Source organism: Carassius gibelio, chromosome B22, assembly GCF_023724105.1.
Source record: "Carassius gibelio isolate Cgi1373 ecotype wild population from Czech Republic chromosome B22, carGib1.2-hapl.c, whole genome shotgun sequence".
Classification (NCBI taxonomy): Eukaryota; Metazoa; Chordata; class Actinopteri; order Cypriniformes; family Cyprinidae; genus Carassius; species Carassius gibelio.
The window spans coordinates 39,230,861-39,247,507 of record NC_068417.1 but is presented as its reverse complement, the minus strand read 5'-3'; the positions used below and the strand labels follow the sequence as shown (position 1 = coordinate 39,247,507).

The window sequence follows — 16,647 nt, the reverse complement described above, 5'->3', positions numbered from 1 at the left end:
TAGTATATAATAATTTTGTCAAATAATAGAGTCAATGCCCGATCTCTGAATCTTAGCAGGTTTGGGCCTGGTTAGTACATGGATGGGAGACTGCCTGGGATTACCAGGTGCTTTAATCTTTTGGGTTTTCTTTCCTACCTATATAATGTACTGGTGATTAGATTGGTCGGTCTTTAAATAGCCCTCTCTTTGCAGCAGTCTTGGCTTACGGCCATACCAACCTGGCTATGCCCTATCTCGTCTGATCTTGGAAGCTAAGCAGGTTTGGGCCTGGTTGGTACTTGGATGGGAGACCGCCTCGGAATACCAGGTGCTGTAAGCTTTTTGGACATTTTTCACTTAGTATATAATAATTTTGCCAAAAAATAGAGTCAAAGCCCTGATCTCTGAATCTTAGCAGGTTTAGGTCTGGTTAGTACTTGGATTGGAGACCGCCTGGGAATACCAGGTGCTGTAAGCTTTTTGGACATTTTTCACTTAGTATATAATAATTTAGCCAAAAAATATAGTCAATGCCCGACCTCTGAATATTAGCAGGTTCGGGCATGGTTTACTTCATGGATGGGAGACTGCCTGGGAATACCAGGTGCTTTAATCTTTTGGAAAATTTCACTAATTATATAATAATCTTTCATTAAAAAAAAAAAAAAAAAGAGTCAATGCCCGATCTCTGAATCTTAGCAGGTTTAGGTCTGGTTAGTACTTTGATGAGAGACTGCCTAGGAATACCAGGTGCTTTAAGCTTTTGGGTTTTCTTTCCTACCTATATAATGTACTGGTGATTAGATTGGTCGGTCTTTAAATAGCCCTCTCTTTGCAGCAGTCTTGGCTTACGGTCATACCAACCTGGCTATGCCCCATCTCGTCTGATCTCGGAAGCTAAGCAGGTTTGGGCCTTGTTGGTACTTGGATGGGAGACCGCCTCGGAATAACAGGTGCTGTAAGCTTTTTGGACATTTTTCACTTAGTATATAATCATTTTGCCAAAAAATATAGTCAATGCCCGACCTCTGAATATTAGCAGTTTCGGGCATGGTTTACTTCATGGATGGGAGACTGCCTGGGAATACCAGGTGCTTTAATCTTTTGGAAAATTTCACGAATTATATAATAATCTTTCATAAAAAAAAAAAAAAAAAAAAAGTCAATGCCCGATCTCTGAATCTTAGCAGGTTTAGGTCTGGTTAGTACTTTGATGAGAGACTGCCTAGGAATACCAGGTGCTTTAAGCTTTTGGGTTTTCTTTCCTACCTATATAATGTACTGGTGATTAGATTGGTCGGTCTTTAAATAGCCCTCTCTTTGCAGCAGTCTTGGCTTACGGTCATACCAACCTGGCTATGCCCCATCTCGTCTGATCTCGGAAGCTAAGCAGGTTTGGGCCTTGTTGGTACCGGGATGGGAGACCGCCTCGGAATAACAGGTGCTGTAAGCTTTTTGGACATTTTTCACTTAGTATATAATAATTTTGCCAAAAAATAGAGTCAAAGCCCTGATCTCTGAATCTTAGCAGGTTTAGGTCTGGTTAGTACTTGGATTGGAGACCGCCTGGGAATACCAGGTGCTGTAAGCTTTTTGGACATTTTTCACTTAGTATATAATAATTTTGCCAAAAAATATAGTCAATGCCCGACCTCTGAATATTAGCAGGTTCGGGCATGGTTTACTTCATGGATGGGAGACTGCCTGGGAATACCAGGTGCTTTAATCTTTTGGAAAATTTCACAAATTATATAATAATCTTTCATTAAAAAAAAAAAAAAAAAAGTCAATGCCCGATCTCTGAATCTTAGCAGGTTTAGGTCTGGTTAGTACTTTGATGAGAGACTGCCTAGGAATACCAGGTGGTTTAAGATTTTGGGTTTTCTTTCCTACTTATATAATGTACTGGTGATTAGATTGGTCGGTCTTTAAATAGCCCTCTCTTTGCAGCAGTCTTTGCTTACGTTCATACCAACCTGGCTATGCCCCATCTCGTCTGATCTCGGAAGCTAAGCAGGTTTGGGCCTGGTTGGTACTTGGATGGTAGACCGCCTCGGAATAACAGGTGCTGTAAGCTTTTTGGAAATTTTTCACTTAGTATATAATAATTTTGCCAAAAAATAGAGTCAATGCCCGATCTCTTAATCTTAGCAGGTTTAGGTCTGGTTAGTACTTTGATGAGAGACTGCCTAGGAATACCAGGTGCTTTAAGCTTTCGGGTTTTCTTTCCTACTTATATAATGTACTTGTGATTAGATTGGTCGGTCTTTAAATAGCCCTCTCTTTGCAGCAGTCTTGGCTTACGGTCATACCAACCTGGCTATGCCCCATCTCGTCTGATCTCGGAAGCTAAGCAGGTTTGGGCCTGGTTGGTACTTGGATGGGAGACCGCCTCGGAATACCAGGTGCTGTAAGCTTTTTGGACATTTTTCACTTAGTATATAATAATTTTGCCAAAAAATAGAGTCAATGCCCTGATCTCTGAATCTTAGCAGGTTTAGGTCTGGTTAGTACTTGGATGGGAGACCGCCTCGGAATACCAGGCGCTGTAAGCTTTTTGGACATTTTTCACTTAGTATATAATAATTTTACCAAAAAATATAGTCAATGCCCGACCTCTGAATATTAGCAGGTTCGGGCATGGTTTACTTCATGGATGGGAGACTGCCTGGGAATACCAGGTGCTTTAATCTTTTGGAAACTTTTACGAATTATATAATAATCTTTCATTAAAAAAAAAAAAAAAAAAAAAAAAAAGTCAATGCCCGATCTCTGAATCTTAGCAGGTTTAGGTCTGGTTAGTACTTTGATGAGAGACTGCCTAGGAATACCAGGTGCTTTAAGCTTTTGGGTTTTCTTTCCTACTTATATAATGTACTGGCGATTAGATTGGCTGGTCTTTAAATAGCCCTCTCTTTGCAGCAGTCTTCGCTTACGGCCATACCAACCTGGCTATGCCCCAACTCGTCTGATCTCGGAAGCTAAGCAGGTTTGGGCCTGGTTAGTACTTGGATGGGAGACCGCCTGGGAATACCAGGTGCTGTAAGCTTTTTGGACATTTTTCACTTAGTATATAATTATTTTGTCAAATAATACAGTCAATGCCCGATCTCTGAATCTTAGCAGGTTTGGGCCTGGTTAGTACATGGATGGGAGACTGCCTGGGAATACCAGGTGCTTTAATCTTTTGGGTTTTCTTTCCTACCTATATAATGTACTGGTGATTAGATTGGTCGGTCTTTAAATAGCCCTCTCTTTGCAGCAGTCTTGGCTTACGGTCATACCAACCTGGCTATGCCCCATCTCGTCTGATCTTGGAAGCTAAGCAGGTTTGGGCCTGGTTGGTACTTGGATGGGAGACCGCCTCGGAATACCAGGTGCTGTAAGCTTTTTGGACATTTTTCACTTAGTATATAATAATTTTGCCAAAAAATAGAGTCAAAGCCCTGATCTCTGAATCTTAGCAGGTTTAGGTCTGGTTAGTACTTGGATTGGAGACCTCCTGGGAATACAAGGTGCTGTAAGCTTTTTGGACATTTTTCACTTAGTATATAATAATTTAGCCAAAAAATATAGTCAATGCCCGACCTCTGAATATTAGCAGGTTCGGGCATGGTTTACTTCATGGATGGGAGACTGCCTGGGAATACCAGGTGCTTTAATCTTTTGGAAAATTTCACTAATTATATAATAATCTTTCATTAAAAAAAAAAAAAAAAAAGAGTCAATGCCCGATCTCTGAATCTTAGCAGGTTTAGGTCTGGTTAGTACTTTGATGAGAGACTGCCTAGGAATACCAGGTGCTTTAAGCTTTTGGGTTTTCTTTCCTACCTATATAATGTACTGGTGATTAGATTGGTCGGTCTTTAAATAGCCCTCTCTTTGCAGCAGTCTTGGCTTACGGTCATACCAACCTGGCTATGCCCCATCTCGTCTGATCTCGGAAGCTAAGCAGGTTTGGGCCTTGTTGGTACTTGGATGGGAGACCGCCTCGGAATAACAGGTGCTGTAAGCTTTTTGGACATTTTTCACTTAGTATATAATCATTTTGCCAAAAAATATAGTCAATGCCCGACCTCTGAATATTAGCAGTTTCGGGCATGGTTTACTTCATGGATGGGAGACTGCCTGGGAATACCAGGTGCTTTAATCTTTTGGAAAATTTCACGAATTATATAATAATCTTTCATAAAAAAAAAAAAAAAAAAAAAAAAAAAAAAAAGTCAACGCCCGATCTCTGAATCTTAGCAGGTTTAGGTCTGGTTAGTACTTTGATGAGAGACTGCCTAGGAATACCAGGTGCTTTAAGATGTTGGGTTTTCTTGCCTACTTATATAATGTACTGGTGATTAGATTGGTCGGTCTTTAAATAGCCCTCTCTTTGCAGCAGTCTTGGCTTACGTCCATACCAACCTGGCTATGCCCCATCTCGTCTGATCTCGGAAGCTAAGCAGGTTTGGGCCTGGTTAGTACTTGGATGGGAGACCGCATGGGAATACCAGGTGCTGTAAACTTTTTGGACATTTTTCACTTAGTATATAATAATTTTGTCAAATAATAGAGTCAATGCCCGATCTCTGAATCTTAGCAGGTTTAGGTCTGGTTAGTACTTTGATGAGAGACTGCCTAGGAATACCAGGTGCTTTAAGCTTTTGGGTTTTCTTTCCTACCTATATAATGTACTGGTGATTAGATTGGTCGGTCTTTAAATAGCCCTCTCTTTGCAGCAGTCTTGGCTTACGGTCATACCAACCTGGCTATGCCCCATCTCGTCTGATCTCGGAAGCTAAGCAGGTTTGGGCCTTGTTGGTACTGGGATGGGAGACCGCCTCGGAATAACAGGTGCTGTAAGCTTTTTGGACATTTTTCACTTAGTATATAATCATTTTGCCAAAAAATATAGTCAATGCCCGACCTCTGAATATTAGCAGGTTCGGGCATGGTTTACTTCATGGATGGGAGACTGCCTAGGAATACCAGGTGCTTTAAGCTTTTGGGTTTTCTTTCCTACCTATATAATGTACTGGTGATTAGATTGGTCGGTCTTTAAATAGCCCTCTCTTTGCAGCAGTCTTGGCTTACGGTCATACCAACCTGGCTATGCCCCATCTCGTCTGATCTCGGAAGCTAAGCAGGTTTAGGTCTGGTTAGTACTTTGATGAGAGACTGCCTAGGAATACCAGGTGCTTTAAGCTTTTGGGTTTTCTTTCCTACCTATATAATGTACTGGTGATTAGATTGGTCGGTCTTTAAATAGCCCTCTCTTTGCAGCAGTCTTGGCTTACGGTCATACCAACCTGGCTATGCCCCATCTCGTCTGATCTCGGAAGCTAAGCAGGTTTGGGCCTTGTTGGTACTGGGATGGGAGACCGCCTCGGAATACCAGGTGCTGTAAGCTTTTTGGACATTTTTCACTTAGTATATAATAATTTTGCCAAAAAATAGAGTCAATGCCCTGATCTCTGAATCTTAGCAGGTTTAGGTCTGGTTAGTACTTGGATGGGAGACCGCCTCGGAATACCAGGCGCTGTAAGCTTTTTGGACATTTTTCACTTAGTATATAATAATTTTACCAAAAAATATAGTCAATGCCCGACCTCTGAATATTAGCAGGTTCGGGCATGGTTTACTTCATGGATGGGAGACTGCCTGGGAATACCAGGTGCTTTAATCTTTTGGAAAATTTCACGAATTATATAATAATCTTTCATTAAAAAAAAAAAAAAAAAAAAAAAAAAAAGTCAATGCCCGATCTCTGAATCTTAGCAGGTTTAGGTATGGTTAGTACTTTGATGAGAGACTGCCTAGGAATACCAGGTGCTTTAAGCTTTTGGGTTTTCTTTCCTACCTATATAATGTACTGGTGATTAGATTGGTCGGTCTTTAAATAGCCCTCTCTTTGCAGCAGTCTTGGCTTACGGTCATACCAACCTGGCTATGCCCCATCTCGTCTGATCTCGGAAGCTAAGCAGGTTTGGGCCTTGTTGGTACTGGGATGGGAGACCGCCTCGGAATAACAGGTGCTGTAAGCTTTTTGGACATTTTTCACTTAGTATATAATAATTTTGCCAAAAAATAGAGTCAATGCCCTGATCTCTGAATCTTAGCAGGTTTAGGTCTGGTTAGTACTTGGATTGGAGACCGCCTGGGAATACCAGGTGCTGTAAGCTTTTTGGACATTTTTCACTTAGTATATAATAATTTTGCCAAAAAATATAGTCAATCCCCGACCTCTGAATATTAGCAGGTTCGGGCATGGTTTACTTCATGGATGGGAGACTGCCTGGGAATACCAGGTGCTTTAATCTTTTGGAAAATTTCACAAATTATATAATAATCTTTCATTAAAAAAAAAAAAAAAAAAAGTCAATGCCCGATCTCTGAATCTTAGCAGGTTTAGGTCTGGTTAGTACTTTGATGAGAGACTGCCTAGGAATACCAGGTGGTTTAAGATTTTGGGTTTTCTTTCCTACTTATATAATGTACTGGTGATTAGATTGGTCGGTCTTTAAATAGCCCTCTCTTTGCAGCAGTCTTTGCTTACGTTCATACCAACCTGGCTATGCCCCATCTCGTCTGATCTCGGAAGCTAAGCAGGTTTGGGCCTGGTTGGTACTTGGATGGTAGACCGCCTCGGAATAACAGGTGCTGTAAGCTTTTTGGAAATTTTTCACTTAGTATATAATAATTTTGCCAAAAAATAGAGTCAATGCCCGATCTCTTAATCTTAGCAGGTTTAGGTCTGGTTAGTACTTTGATGAGAGACTGCCTAGGAATACCAGGTGCTTTAAGCTTTCGGGTTTTCTTTCCTACTTATATAATGTACTTGTGATTAGATTGGTCGGTCTTTAAATAGCCCTCTCTTTGCAGCAGTCTTGGCTTACGGTCATACCAACCTGGCTATGCCCCATCTCGTCTGATCTCGGAAGCTAAGCAGGTTTGGGCCTGGTTGGTACTTGGATGGGAGACCGCCTCGGAATACCAGGTGCTGTAAGCTTTTTGGACATTTTTCACTTAGTATATAATAATTTTGCCAAAAAATAGAGTCAATGCCCTGATCTCTGAATCTTAGCAGGTTTAGGTCTGGTTAGTACTTGGATGGGAGACCGCCTCGGAATACCAGGCGCTGTAAGCTTTTTGGACATTTTTCACTTAGTATATAATAATTTTACCAAAAAATATAGTCAATGCCCGACCTCTGAATATTAGCAGGTTCGGGCATGGTTTACTTCATGGATGGGAGACTGCCTGGGAATACCAGGTGCTTTAATCTTTTGGAAACTTTTACGAATTATATAATAATCTTTCATTAAAAAAAAAAAAAAAAAAGTCAATGCCCGATCTCTGAATCTTAGCAGGTTTAGGTCTGGTTAGTACTTTGATGAGAGACTGCCTAGGAATACCAGGTGCTTTAAGCTTTTGGGTTTTCTTTCCTACTTATATAATGTACTGGCGATTAGATTGGCTGGTCTTTAAATAGCCCTCTCTTTGCAGCAGTCTTCGCTTACGGCCATACCAACCTGGCTATGCCCCAACTCGTCTGATCTCGGAAGCTAAGCAGGTTTGGGCCTGGTTAGTACTTGGATGGGAGACCGCCTGGGAATACCAGGTGCTGTAAGCTTTTTGGACATTTTTCACTTAGTATATAATTATTTTGTCAAATAATACAGTCAATGCCCGATCTCTGAATCTTAGCAGGTTTGGGCCTGGTTAGTACATGGATGGGAGACTGCCTGGGAATACCAGGTGCTTTAATCTTTTGGGTTTTCTTTCCTACCTATATAATGTACTGGTGATTAGATTGGTCGGTCTTTAAATAGCCCTCTCTTTGCAGCAGTCTTGGCTTACGGTCATACCAACCTGGCTATGCCCCATCTCGTCTGATCTTGGAAGCTAAGCAGGTTTGGGCCTGGTTGGTACTTGGATGGGAGACCGCCTCGGAATACCAGGTGCTGTAAGCTTTTTGGACATTTTTCACTTAGTATATAATAATTTTGCCAAAAAATAGAGTCAAAGCCCTGATCTCTGAATCTTAGCAGGTTTAGGTCTGGTTAGTACTTGGATTGGAGACCTCCTGGGAATACAAGGTGCTGTAAGCTTTTTGGACATTTTTCACTTAGTATATAATAATTTAGCCAAAAAATATAGTCAATGCCCGACCTCTGAATATTAGCAGGTTCGGGCATGGTTTACTTCATGGATGGGAGACTGCCTGGGAATACCAGGTGCTTTAATCTTTTGGAAAATTTCACTAATTATATAATAATCTTTCATTAAAAAAAAAAAAAAAAAAGAGTCAATGCCCGATCTCTGAATCTTAGCAGGTTTAGGTCTGGTTAGTACTTTGATGAGAGACTGCCTAGGAATACCAGGTGCTTTAAGCTTTTGGGTTTTCTTTCCTACCTATATAATGTACTGGTGATTAGATTGGTCGGTCTTTAAATAGCCCTCTCTTTGCAGCAGTCTTGGCTTACGGTCATACCAACCTGGCTATGCCCCATCTCGTCTGATCTCGGAAGCTAAGCAGGTTTGGGCCTTGTTGGTACTTGGATGGGAGACCGCCTCGGAATAACAGGTGCTGTAAGCTTTTTGGACATTTTTCACTTAGTATATAATCATTTTGCCAAAAAATATAGTCAATGCCCGACCTCTGAATATTAGCAGTTTCGGGCATGGTTTACTTCATGGATGGGAGACTGCCTGGGAATACCAGGTGCTTTAATCTTTTGGAAAATTTCACGAATTATATAATAATCTTTCATAAAAAAAAAAAAAAAAAAAAAAAAAAAAAAGTCAACGCCCGATCTCTGAATCTTAGCAGGTTTAGGTCTGGTTAGTACTTTGATGAGAGACTGCCTAGGAATACCAGGTGCTTTAAGATGTTGGGTTTTCTTGCCTACTTATATAATGTACTGGTGATTAGATTGGTCGGTCTTTAAATAGCCCTCTCTTTGCAGCAGTCTTGGCTTACGTCCATACCAACCTGGCTATGCCCCATCTCGTCTGATCTCGGAAGCTAAGCAGGTTTGGGCCTGGTTAGTACTTGGATGGGAGACCGCATGGGAATACCAGGTGCTGTAAACTTTTTGGACATTTTTCACTTAGTATATAATAATTTTGTCAAATAATAGAGTCAATGCCCGATCTCTGAATCTTAGCAGGTTTGGGCCTGGTTAGTACATGGATGGGGGACTGCCTGGGAATACCAGGTGCTTTAATCTTTTGGGTTTTCTTTCCTACCTATATAATGTACTGGTGATTAGATTGGTCGGTCTTTAAATAGCCCTCTCTTTGCAGCAGTCTTGGCTTACGGCCATACCAACCTGGCTATGCCCCATCTCGTCTGATCTTGGAAGCTAAGCAGGTTTGGGCCTGGTTGGTACTTGGATGGGAGACCGCCTCGGAATACCAGGTGCTGTAAGCTTTTTGGACATTTTTCACTTAGTATATAATAATTTTGCCAAAAAATAGAGTCAAAGCCCTGATCTCTGAATCTTAGCAGGTTTAGGTCTGGTTAGTACTTGGATTGGAGACCGCCTGGGAATACCAGGTGCTGTAAGCTTTTTGGACATTTTTCACTTAGTATATAATAATTTAGCCAAAAAATATAGTCAATGCCCGACCTCTGAATATTAGCAGGTTCGGGCATGGTTTACTTCATGGATGGGAGACTGCCTGGGAATACCAGGTGCTTTAATCTTTTGGAAAATTTCACTAATTATATAATAATCTTTCATTAAAAAAAAAAAAAAAAGAGTCAATGCCCGATCTCTGAATCTTAGCAGGTTTAGGTCTGGTTAGTACTTTGATGAGAGACTGCCTAGGAATACCAGGTGCTTTAAGCTTTTGGGTTTTCTTTCCTACCTATATAATGTACTGGTGATTAGATTGGTCGGTCTTTAAATAGCCCTCTCTTTGCAGCAGTCTTGGCTTACGGTCATACCAACCTGGCTATGCCCCATCTCGTCTGATCTCGGAAGCTAAGCAGGTTTGGGCCTTGTTGGTACTTGGATGGGAGACCGCCTCGGAATAACAGGTGCTGTAAGCTTTTTGGACATTTTTCACTTAGTATCTAATCATTTTGCCAAAAAATATAGTCAATGCCCGACCTCTGAATATTAGCAGTTTCGGGCATGGTTTACTTCATGGATGGGAGACTGCCTGGGAATACCAGGTGCTTTAATCTTTTGGAAAATTTCACGAATTATATAATAATCTTTCATAAAAAAAAAAAAAATAAATAAAAAAAAGTCAATGCCCGATCTCTGAATCTTAGCAGGTTTAGGTCTGTTTAGTACTTTGATGAGAGACTGCCTAGGAATACCAGGTGCTTTAAGCTTTTGGGTTTTCTTTCCTACTTATATAATGTACTGGTGATTAGATTGGTCGGTCTTTAAATAGCCCTCTCTTTGCAGCAGTCTTGGCTTACGGTCATACCAACCTGGCTATGCCCCATCTCGTCTGATCTTGGAAGCTAAGCAGGTTTGGGCCTGGTTGGTACTTGGATGGGAGACCGCCTCGGAATACCAGGTGCTGTAAGCTTTTTGGACATTTTTCACTTAGTATATAATAATTTTGCCAAAAAATAGAGTCAAAGCCCTGATCTCTGAATCTTAGCAGGTTTAGGTCTGGTTAGTACTTGGATTGGAGACCGCCTGGGAATACCAGGTGCTGTAAGCTTTTTGGACATTTTTCACTTAGTATATAATAATTTTGCCAAAAAATATAGTCAATGCCCGACCTCTGAATATTAGCAGGTTCGGGCATGGTTTACTTCATGGATGGTAGACTGCCTGGGAATACCAGGTGCTTTAATCTTTTGGAAAATTTCACGAATTATATAATAATCTTTCATAAAAAAAAAACAAACACAAAAAAAGTCAATGCCTGATCTCTGAATCTTAGCAGGTTTAGGTCTGGTTAGTACTTTGATGAGAGACTGCCTAGGAATACCAGGTGCTTTAAGCTTTTGGGTTTTCTTTCCTACTTATATAATGTACTGGTGATTAGATTGGTCGGTCTTTAAATAGCCCTCTCTTTGCAGCAGTCTTGGCTTACTGTCATACCAACCTGGCTATGCCCCATCTCGTCTGATCTCGGAAGCTAAGCAGGTTTGGGCCTGGTTGGTACTTGGATGGGAGACCGCCTCGGAATACCAGGTGCTGTAAGCTTTTTGGATATTTCACTTAGTATATAATAATTTTGCCAAAAAATAGAGTCAATGCCCTGATCTCTGAATCTTAGCAGGTTTAGGTCTGGTTAGTACTTGGATTGGAGACCGCCTGGGAATACCAGGTGCTGTAAGCTTTTTGGACATTTTTCACTTAGTATAGAATAATTTTGCCAAAAAATATAGTCAATGCCCGACCTCTGAATATTAGCAGGTTCGGGCATGGTTTACTTCATGGATGGGAGACTGCCTGGGAATACCAGGTGCTTTAATCTTTTGGAAAATTTCACGAATTATATAATAATCTTTCATTAAAAAAAACAAACACAAAAAAAAAAGTCAATGCACGATCTCTGAATCTTAGCAGGTTTAGGTCTGGTTAGTACTTTAATGAGAGACTGCCTAGGAATACCAGGTGCTTTAAGCTTTTGGGTTTTCTTTCCTACTTATATAGTGTACTGGTGATTAGATTGGTCGGTCTTTAAATAGCCCTCTCTTTGCAGCAGTCTTGGCTTACGGCCATACCAACCTGGCTATGCCCCATCTCGTCTGATCTCGGAAGCTAAGCAGGTTTGGGCATGGTTAGTACTTGGATGGGAGACCGCATGGGAATACCAGGTGCTGTAAACTTTTTGGACATTTTTCACTTAGTATATAATAATTTTGTCAAATAATAGAGTCAATGCCCGATCTCTGAATCTTAGAAGGTTTGGGCCTGGTTAGTACATGGATGGGAGACTGCCTGGGAATACCAGGTGCTTTAATCTTTTGGGTTTTCTTTCCTACCTATATAATGTACTGGTGATTAGATTGGTCGGTCTTTAAATAGCCCTCTCTTTGCAGCAGTCTTGGCTTACGGTCATACCAACCTGGCTATGCCCCATCTCGTCTGATCTTGGAAGCTAAGCAGGTTTGGGCCTGGTTGGTACTTGGATGGGAGACCGCCTCGGAATACCAGGTGCTGTAAGCTTTTTGGACATTTTTCACTTAGTATATAATAATTTTGCCAAAAAATAGAGTCAAAGCCCTGATCTCTGAATCTTAGCAGGTTTAGGTCTGGTTAGTACTTGGATTGGAGACCGCCTGGGAATACCAGGTGCTGTAAGCTTTTTGGACATTTTTCACTTAGTATATAATAATTTAGCCAAAAAATATAGTCAATGCCCGACCTCTGAATATTAGCAGGTTCGGGCATGGTTTACTTCATGGATGGGAGACTGCCTGGGAATACCAGGTGCTTTAATCTTTTGGAAAATTTCACTAATTATATAATAATCTTTCATTAAAAAAAAAAAAAAAAAGAGTCAATGCCCGATCTCTGAATCTTAGCAGGTTTAGGTCTGGTTAGTACTTTGATGAGAGACTGCCTAGGAATACCAGGTGCTTTAAGCTTTTGGGTTTTCTTTCCTACCTATATAATGTACTGGTGATTAGATTGGTCGGTCTTTAAATAGCCCTCTCTTTGCAGCAGTCTTGGCTTACGGTCATACCAACCTGGCTATGCCCCATCTCGTCTGATCTCGGAAGCTAAGCAGGTTTGGGCCTTGTTGGTACTTGGATGGGAGACCGCCTCGGAATAACAGGTGCTGTAAGCTTTTTGGACATTTTTCACTTAGTATTTAATCATTTTGCCAAAAAATATAGTCAATGCCCGACCTCTGAATATTAGCAGTTTCGGGCATGGTTTACTTCATGGATGGGAGACTGCCTGGGAATACCAGGTGCTTTAATCTTTTGGAAAATTTCACGAATTATATAATAATCTTTCATAAAAAAAAAAAAAAAAAAAAGTCAATGCCCGATCTCTGAATCTTAGCAGGTTTAGGTCTGGTTAGTACTTTGATGAGAGACTGCCTAGGAATACCAGGTGCTTTAAGCTTTTGGGTTTTCTTTCCTACTTATATAATGTACTGGTGATTAGATTGGTCGGTCTTTAAATAGCCCTCTCTTTGCAGCAGTCTTGGCTTACGGTCATACCAACCTGGCTATGCCCCATCTCGTCTGATCTTGGAAGCTAAGCAGGTTTGGGCCTGGTTGGTACTTGGATGGGAGACCGCCTGGGAATACCAGGTGCTGTAAGCTTTTTGGACATTTTTCACTTAGTATATAATAATTTTGCCAAAAAATATAGTCAATGCCCGACCTCTGAATATTAGCAGGTTCGGGCATGGTTTACTTCATGGATGGGAGACTGCCTGGGAATACCAGGTGCTTTAATCTTTTGGAAAATTTCACGAATTATATAATAATCTTTCATTAAAAAAAACAAACACAAAAAAAAAAGTCAATGCCCGATCTCTGAATCTTAGCAGGTTTAGGTCTGGTTAGTACTTTAATGAGAGACTGCCTAGGAATACCAGGTGCTTTAAGCTTTTGGGTTTTCTTTCCTACTTATATAGTGTACTGGTGATTAGATTGGTCGGTCTTTAAATAGCCCTCTCTTTGCAGCAGTCTTGGCTTACGGCCATACCAACCTGGCTATGCCCCATCTCGTCTGATCTCGGAAGCTAAGCAGGTTTGGGCCTGGTTAGTACTTGGATGGGAGACCGCATGGGAATACCAGGTGCTGTAAACTTTTTGGACATTTTTCACTTAGTATATAATAATTTTGTCAAATAATAGAGTCAATGCCCGATCTCTGAATCTTAGCAGGTTTGGGCCTGGTTAGTACATGGATGGGAGACTGCCTGGGAATACCAGGTGCTTTAATCTTTTGGGTTTTCTTTCCTACCTATATAATGTACTGGTGATTAGATTGGTCGGTCTTTAAATAGCCCTCTCTTTGCAGCAGTCTTGGCTTACGGTCATACCAACCTGGCTATGCCCCATCTCGTCTGATCTTGGAAGCTAAGCAGGTTTGGGCCTGGTTGGTACTTGGATGGGAGACCGCCTCGGAATACCAGGTGCTGTAAGCTTTTTGGATATTTCACTTAGTATATAATAATTTTGCCAAAAAATAGAGTCAATGCCCTGATCTCTGAATCTTAGCAGGTTTAGGTCTGGTTAGTACTTGGATTGGAGACCGCCTGGGAATACCAGGTGCTGTAAGCTTTTTGGACATTTTTCACTTAGTATAGAATAATTTTGCCAAAAAATATAGTCAATGCCCGACCTCTGAATATTAGCAGGTTCGGGCATGGTTTACTTCATGGATGGGAGACTGCCTGGGAATACCAGGTGCTTTAATCTTTTGGAAAATTTCACGAATTATATAATAATCTTTCATTAAAAAAAACAAACACAAAAAAAAAAGTCAATGCACGATCTCTGAATCTTAGCAGGTTTAGGTCTGGTTAGTACTTTAATGAGAGACTGCCTAGGAATACCAGGTGCTTTAAGCTTTTGGGTTTTCTTTCCTACTTATATAGTGTACTGGTGATTAGATTGGTCGGTCTTTAAATAGCCCTCTCTTTGCAGCAGTCTTGGCTTACGGCCATACCAACCTGGCTATGCCCCATCTCGTCTGATCTCGGAAGCTAAGCAGGTTTGGGCATGGTTAGTACTTGGATGGGAGACCGCATGGGAATACCAGGTGCTGTAAACTTTTTGGACATTTTTCACTTAGTATATAATAATTTTGTCAAATAATAGAGTCAATGCCCGATCTCTGAATCTTAGAAGGTTTGGGCCTGGTTAGTACATGGATGGGAGACTGCCTGGGAATACCAGGTGCTTTAATCTTTTGGGTTTTCTTTCCTACCTATATAATGTACTGGTGATTAGATTGGTCGGTCTTTAAATAGCCCTCTCTTTGCAGCAGTCTTGGCTTACGGTCATACCAACCTGGCTATGCCCCATCTCGTCTGATCTTGGAAGCTAAGCAGGTTTGGGCCTGGTTGGTACTTGGATGGGAGACCGCCTCGGAATACCAGGTGCTGTAAGCTTTTTGGACATTTTTCACTTAGTATATAATAATTTTGCCAAAAAATAGAGTCAAAGCCCTGATCTCTGAATCTTAGCAGGTTTAGGTCTGGTTAGTACTTGGATTGGAGACCGCCTGGGAATACCAGGTGCTGTAAGCTTTTTGGACATTTTTCACTTAGTATATAATAATTTAGCCAAAAAATATAGTCAATGCCCGACCTCTGAATATTAGCAGGTTCGGGCATGGTTTACTTCATGGATGGGAGACTGCCTGGGAATACCAGGTGCTTTAATCTTTTGGAAAATTTCACTAATTATATAATAATCTTTCATTAAAAAAAAAAAAAAAAAGAGTCAATGCCCGATCTCTGAATCTTAGCAGGTTTAGGTCTGGTTAGTACTTTGATGAGAGACTGCCTAGGAATACCAGGTGCTTTAAGCTTTTGGGTTTTCTTTCCTACCTATATAATGTACTGGTGATTAGATTGGTCGGTCTTTAAATAGCCCTCTCTTTGCAGCAGTCTTGGCTTACGGTCATACCAACCTGGCTATGCCCCATCTCGTCTGATCTCGGAAGCTAAGCAGGTTTGGGCCTTGTTGGTACTTGGATGGGAGACCGCCTCGGAATAACAGGTGCTGTAAGCTTTTTGGACATTTTTCACTTAGTATTTAATCATTTTGCCAAAAAATATAGTCAATGCCCGACCTCTGAATATTAGCAGTTTCGGGCATGGTTTACTTCATGGATGGGAGACTGCCTGGGAATACCAGGTGCTTTAATCTTTTGGAAAATTTCACGAATTATATAATAATCTTTCATAAAAAAAAAAAAAAAAAAAGTCAATGCCCGATCTCTGAATCTTAGCAGGTTTAGGTCTGGTTAGTACTTTGATGAGAGACTGCCTAGGAATACCAGGTGCTTTAAGCTTTTGGGTTTTCTTTCCTACTTATATAATGTACTGGTGATTAGATTGGTCGGTCTTTAAATAGCCCTCTCTTTGCAGCAGTCTTGGCTTACGGTCATACCAACCTGGCTATGCCCCATCTCGTCTGATCTTGGAAGCTAAGCAGGTTTGGGCCTGGTTGGTACTTGGATGGGAGACCGCCTGGGAATACCAGGTGCTGTAAGCTTTTTGGACATTTTTCACTTAGTATATAATAATTTTGCCAAAAAATATAGTCAATGCCCGACCTCTGAATATTAGCAGGTTCGGGCATGGTTTACTTCATGGATGGGAGACTGCCTGGGAATACCAGGTGCTTTAATCTTTTGGAAAATTTCACGAATTATATAATAATCTTTCATTAAAAAAAACAAACACAAAAAAAAAGTCAATGCCCGATCTCTGAATCTTAGCAGGTTTAGGTCTGGTTAGTACTTTGATGAGAGACTGCCTAGGAATACCAGGTGCTTTAAGCTTTTGGGTTTTCTTTCCTACTTATATAATGTACTGGTGATTAGATTGGTCGGTCTTTAAATAGCCCTCTCTTTGCAGCAGTCTTGGCTTACGGTCATACCAACCTGGCTATGCCCCATCTCGTCTGATCTCGGAAGCTAAGCAGGTTTGGGCCTGGTTGGTACTTGGATGGGAGACCGCCTCGGAATACCAGGTGCTGTAAGCTTTTTGGAT

General features: G+C 41.0%; 20 non-coding genes and 14 pseudogenes across 20 annotated transcripts; all 34 read left to right on the top strand.

The window, feature by feature from the left end:
• The first annotated feature begins 203 nt into the window (after positions 1-203).
• Positions 204-322, top strand: LOC128005176 (5S ribosomal RNA). The gene has a single exon (XR_008177836.1). It is a non-coding gene; the product is annotated as a 5S ribosomal RNA (ribosomal RNA).
• Positions 323-828: 506 nt separating this feature from the next.
• On the top strand, positions 829-947 carry LOC128006997 (uncharacterized; annotated as a pseudogene).
• Positions 948-1,316: 369 nt separating this feature from the next.
• Positions 1,317-1,435, top strand: LOC128007045 (uncharacterized; annotated as a pseudogene).
• A 505-nt stretch (positions 1,436-1,940) lies between these two features.
• On the top strand, positions 1,941-2,059 carry LOC128007109 (uncharacterized; annotated as a pseudogene).
• Positions 2,060-2,280: 221 nt separating this feature from the next.
• LOC128005991 (5S ribosomal RNA) lies at positions 2,281-2,399 on the top strand. Its single transcript, XR_008178626.1, has one exon. It is a non-coding gene; the product is annotated as a 5S ribosomal RNA (ribosomal RNA).
• A 513-nt stretch (positions 2,400-2,912) lies between these two features.
• Positions 2,913-3,031, top strand: LOC128004586 (5S ribosomal RNA). The gene has a single exon (XR_008177273.1). It is a non-coding gene; the product is annotated as a 5S ribosomal RNA (ribosomal RNA).
• Positions 3,032-3,252: 221 nt separating this feature from the next.
• On the top strand, positions 3,253-3,371 carry LOC128005899 (5S ribosomal RNA). Its single transcript, XR_008178539.1, has one exon. It is a non-coding gene; the product is annotated as a 5S ribosomal RNA (ribosomal RNA).
• Positions 3,372-3,878: 507 nt separating this feature from the next.
• On the top strand, positions 3,879-3,997 carry LOC128006996 (uncharacterized; annotated as a pseudogene).
• A 380-nt stretch (positions 3,998-4,377) lies between these two features.
• On the top strand, positions 4,378-4,496 carry LOC128006326 (5S ribosomal RNA). Its single transcript, XR_008178954.1, has one exon. It is a non-coding gene; the product is annotated as a 5S ribosomal RNA (ribosomal RNA).
• A 221-nt stretch (positions 4,497-4,717) lies between these two features.
• LOC128006935 (uncharacterized) lies at positions 4,718-4,836 on the top strand (annotated as a pseudogene).
• Positions 4,837-5,058: 222 nt separating this feature from the next.
• On the top strand, positions 5,059-5,177 carry LOC128007414 (uncharacterized; annotated as a pseudogene).
• An 84-nt stretch (positions 5,178-5,261) lies between these two features.
• LOC128006722 (uncharacterized) lies at positions 5,262-5,380 on the top strand (annotated as a pseudogene).
• Positions 5,381-5,895: 515 nt separating this feature from the next.
• LOC128006934 (uncharacterized) lies at positions 5,896-6,014 on the top strand (annotated as a pseudogene).
• A 506-nt stretch (positions 6,015-6,520) lies between these two features.
• LOC128007108 (uncharacterized) lies at positions 6,521-6,639 on the top strand (annotated as a pseudogene).
• Positions 6,640-6,860: 221 nt separating this feature from the next.
• Positions 6,861-6,979, top strand: LOC128005990 (5S ribosomal RNA). The gene has a single exon (XR_008178625.1). It is a non-coding gene; the product is annotated as a 5S ribosomal RNA (ribosomal RNA).
• A 505-nt stretch (positions 6,980-7,484) lies between these two features.
• On the top strand, positions 7,485-7,603 carry LOC128004585 (5S ribosomal RNA). Its single transcript, XR_008177272.1, has one exon. It is a non-coding gene; the product is annotated as a 5S ribosomal RNA (ribosomal RNA).
• Positions 7,604-7,824: 221 nt separating this feature from the next.
• Positions 7,825-7,943, top strand: LOC128005898 (5S ribosomal RNA). The gene has a single exon (XR_008178538.1). It is a non-coding gene; the product is annotated as a 5S ribosomal RNA (ribosomal RNA).
• A 507-nt stretch (positions 7,944-8,450) lies between these two features.
• On the top strand, positions 8,451-8,569 carry LOC128006995 (uncharacterized; annotated as a pseudogene).
• A 378-nt stretch (positions 8,570-8,947) lies between these two features.
• Positions 8,948-9,066, top strand: LOC128006325 (5S ribosomal RNA). The gene has a single exon (XR_008178953.1). It is a non-coding gene; the product is annotated as a 5S ribosomal RNA (ribosomal RNA).
• A 221-nt stretch (positions 9,067-9,287) lies between these two features.
• On the top strand, positions 9,288-9,406 carry LOC128005568 (5S ribosomal RNA). The gene has a single exon (XR_008178209.1). It is a non-coding gene; the product is annotated as a 5S ribosomal RNA (ribosomal RNA).
• A 505-nt stretch (positions 9,407-9,911) lies between these two features.
• LOC128006993 (uncharacterized) lies at positions 9,912-10,030 on the top strand (annotated as a pseudogene).
• Positions 10,031-10,405: 375 nt separating this feature from the next.
• LOC128005897 (5S ribosomal RNA) lies at positions 10,406-10,524 on the top strand. Its single transcript, XR_008178537.1, has one exon. It is a non-coding gene; the product is annotated as a 5S ribosomal RNA (ribosomal RNA).
• A 510-nt stretch (positions 10,525-11,034) lies between these two features.
• LOC128006594 (uncharacterized) lies at positions 11,035-11,153 on the top strand (annotated as a pseudogene).
• A 510-nt stretch (positions 11,154-11,663) lies between these two features.
• Positions 11,664-11,782, top strand: LOC128006369 (5S ribosomal RNA). The gene has a single exon (XR_008178988.1). It is a non-coding gene; the product is annotated as a 5S ribosomal RNA (ribosomal RNA).
• Positions 11,783-12,003: 221 nt separating this feature from the next.
• LOC128005895 (5S ribosomal RNA) lies at positions 12,004-12,122 on the top strand. Its single transcript, XR_008178536.1, has one exon. It is a non-coding gene; the product is annotated as a 5S ribosomal RNA (ribosomal RNA).
• Positions 12,123-12,628: 506 nt separating this feature from the next.
• Positions 12,629-12,747, top strand: LOC128006992 (uncharacterized; annotated as a pseudogene).
• A 368-nt stretch (positions 12,748-13,115) lies between these two features.
• LOC128004955 (5S ribosomal RNA) lies at positions 13,116-13,234 on the top strand. Its single transcript, XR_008177626.1, has one exon. It is a non-coding gene; the product is annotated as a 5S ribosomal RNA (ribosomal RNA).
• A 374-nt stretch (positions 13,235-13,608) lies between these two features.
• On the top strand, positions 13,609-13,727 carry LOC128004881 (5S ribosomal RNA). The gene has a single exon (XR_008177555.1). It is a non-coding gene; the product is annotated as a 5S ribosomal RNA (ribosomal RNA).
• A 221-nt stretch (positions 13,728-13,948) lies between these two features.
• LOC128005894 (5S ribosomal RNA) lies at positions 13,949-14,067 on the top strand. The gene has a single exon (XR_008178535.1). It is a non-coding gene; the product is annotated as a 5S ribosomal RNA (ribosomal RNA).
• Positions 14,068-14,577: 510 nt separating this feature from the next.
• Positions 14,578-14,696, top strand: LOC128006367 (5S ribosomal RNA). Its single transcript, XR_008178987.1, has one exon. It is a non-coding gene; the product is annotated as a 5S ribosomal RNA (ribosomal RNA).
• A 221-nt stretch (positions 14,697-14,917) lies between these two features.
• LOC128005893 (5S ribosomal RNA) lies at positions 14,918-15,036 on the top strand. The gene has a single exon (XR_008178534.1). It is a non-coding gene; the product is annotated as a 5S ribosomal RNA (ribosomal RNA).
• Positions 15,037-15,542: 506 nt separating this feature from the next.
• On the top strand, positions 15,543-15,661 carry LOC128006991 (uncharacterized; annotated as a pseudogene).
• A 367-nt stretch (positions 15,662-16,028) lies between these two features.
• On the top strand, positions 16,029-16,147 carry LOC128004954 (5S ribosomal RNA). The gene has a single exon (XR_008177625.1). It is a non-coding gene; the product is annotated as a 5S ribosomal RNA (ribosomal RNA).
• A 373-nt stretch (positions 16,148-16,520) lies between these two features.
• Positions 16,521-16,639, top strand: LOC128005989 (5S ribosomal RNA). Its single transcript, XR_008178624.1, has one exon. It is a non-coding gene; the product is annotated as a 5S ribosomal RNA (ribosomal RNA).
• The last annotated feature ends 8 nt before the right edge of the window (positions 16,640-16,647 follow it).